Source organism: Gymnoscopelus microlampas, assembly GCF_963454915.1.
Source record: "Gymnoscopelus microlampas genome assembly, chromosome: 2".
NCBI classification, from domain to species: Eukaryota; Metazoa; Chordata; class Actinopteri; order Myctophiformes; family Myctophidae; genus Gymnoscopelus; species Gymnoscopelus microlampas.
This window is the reverse complement of record NC_139939.1, coordinates 26,059,965-26,062,464: the sequence shown is the minus strand read 5'-3', so window position 1 is coordinate 26,062,464 and position 2,500 is coordinate 26,059,965. Positions and strand designations below refer to the sequence as shown.

Here is a 2,500-nt window from a genome sequence, read left to right as displayed (position 1 = left end):
GCACACACATGACGAAATGGACAGAATCAAATATCACAATATTTTTGACCAAATACCTCGATATCGATATTCTGGTGATCATTCTTTCTATTTTCGCTATTTTTGACAACGTTTGACAATTTGTGAAAGGGCTTAAAATAGGGCTTACGTGATTACAACCAGGAAAAGACAACAATCATGCCATATCACAATATCCACAATCTAGTCTCATATCATGATATGGATATATAATATCGATATATTGCCCAGCCCTGACACACATGACATAGAAAACTGATGTTAAACACATTCTATGAGACACGGTAACACCAAAATGATTAATTCATTATTTTTATTGTATTATTTATTAACACACTGAAAATGATCTGCGCTATATGAGCCGTACTGATGCCATGTCAAAACTCACAATGAAAGGGATACCTTGACATTTCAAAGTTTAATTGATTATTGTGACTATTGTGATCTCAAAATACTGTCATTGAGGTAAAAAAAAAAAAAGTCTTCACATTTTTGTTTCAGCAAAGGTTTACAATTGTACATTTACAATTTAGGCATTTAGCAGATGCTCTCTCTCATCCAGAGTGACTTACAAAGTGCAAGATCAGAATAATGACTTCAAGTCAACAAAAACTGAATAGAGTGCCAAGAAAAGAACAGAGAAATTAACTAGGACAGACATCAAACCTAGCATCTAGGTAAAATGCTTAGCAATGAAGAATTCAAATAATCACCACGTAAATGGTATATGGAAGAGCAGGAATCACTGATAAGTGATAATAACAACTTTAATCTTTTTTTTATACTTTGGCTATTCAAAAATAGCAGATGTACAAGCTTGTAGATCTGCTAATTTTTGTTTTAATCGTGAAAGTTTGTGCAAATCTTTGAATATATATTTTTTTAAAGTGAACAATTGTAACTCAAATCTTTGCTTCTGGGGGGGGGGGGGTCCCTGGAACAAAATATTTTCTGGGGGTCCACGGCCAAATACATATAATTGTGGGGGTCCTTGACATGAAAAGGTTTGAGCACCACTGATATTACATAGGTTTTTCAGAAACCTGTTTAGAAGACATTTGTCAAATTTGACAAATGACAAATGTTTGCTTTAAAAAATATATATTAGAAAATGTGCTATCTACAAGCTCATACCCTTGTATTATCTGCTATTTTTGAATAGCCAAAGAAATCTAAAATGACACAGATGCGTTCCCGGATTGAATGGGTTAAAACCATGACCTTTTGGGATGGTTTGAATAGACTTTCCCTTCAGCATACTTGAGTTTTTAGGTGTACAGATATTAAGCAGGTGCGAGGAGCTTGAATGATTGGGTTTACAGACAGCACAAAATATGAGCTCATGCATGTTTAAGCTGGGGAAACCATGAACCGAGTCTTACAGGCCAAGAGGTTCAGCTAAGCACATGGGGATCACAATCGTCTACTGGAGATAGAAATCACTTAAACTCTGGATCTCTTTTAAATTAAATGTAATTATAAACGTGTAATCATGTAATTAACTACTAACTACAAACTAATAAATCACTCTGGCTGATATCTATTTTTTTTTTTACAGTGAATACTGTAGATTTTGCCACTGATCTGCATTCAGATTCAAAGCTCCTCCTGCATTGGCTCTTTTTGGAACGAACCGTGGAGTGCGCTGATCCCAGACAAGCGCTCAGGAGTGTGTCATTACCCCAGAGAGCGCAACGGCAGAGAGCCACCTGTAAGAGCAAAGAATAGCCGGCCAGCTGATTTGAGATTATCTTCTTTAGACTAAATCCTCTCCGCAACCGATGTGCTCGGAGAAGCCAAACCGATCCTGGGTCTGCTGATTTGGGCCAGTTCCGTTGCCACAGATCTCAATATTGTTTTGCGTCAGTCTATTTTTTACTCGCATGACATTGGAAGCTCTTAAACTAGGCCATAGGAAGATCGTGCTTTGGTTTCCGAAGTGTTCATTACTGTGTGTGTGCGTATGTGTGTTCATGTGCCTGCCTGCATGTGTGTGTGTGTGTGTGTGTGTGTGTGTGTGTGTGTGTGTGTGTGTGTGTGTGTGTGTGTGTGTGTGTGTGTGTGTGTGTGTGTGTGAGTGTGTGTGTGTGTGTGTGTGTGTGTGTGTGTGTGTGTGTGTGTGTGTGTGTGTGTGTGTGTGTGTGTGTGTGTGTGTGTGTGTGCGTGTGTGTGTGTGTGTGTATGGGAGAGCAAAAGAGAAAAAAAGAGAACACAGGAAGAAGGGAGAGCTGTGGGGGAAAAAAGGAGAGGAAAAAAAAGAGAAAGGGAGCAAAAGAAGAAAAAAACAAAGCAGGGAGATAGAGAGAACACAGAGAGAGAGAGAGAGAGAGAGAGAGAGAGAGAGAGAGAGAGAGAGAGAGAGATAGTCATTCAGCAGAGATATCAACCAGAGCCACTGTCTTTGTATTGATCCACTCCACTCCCATCTGGACTCGTGATACTGTGTGTGTGTGTGTGTGTGTGTGTGTGTGTGTGTGTGTGT

General features: G+C 39.0%; 1 protein-coding gene across 2 annotated transcripts in view; it reads right to left on the bottom strand.

Moving 5' to 3' along the window:
* The window catches only part of LOC311036746 (uncharacterized protein), a 20,924-nt gene that overhangs the window by 10,422 nt on the left and 8,002 nt on the right, over nucleotides 1-2,500 (bottom strand). The window lies entirely within an intron of this gene.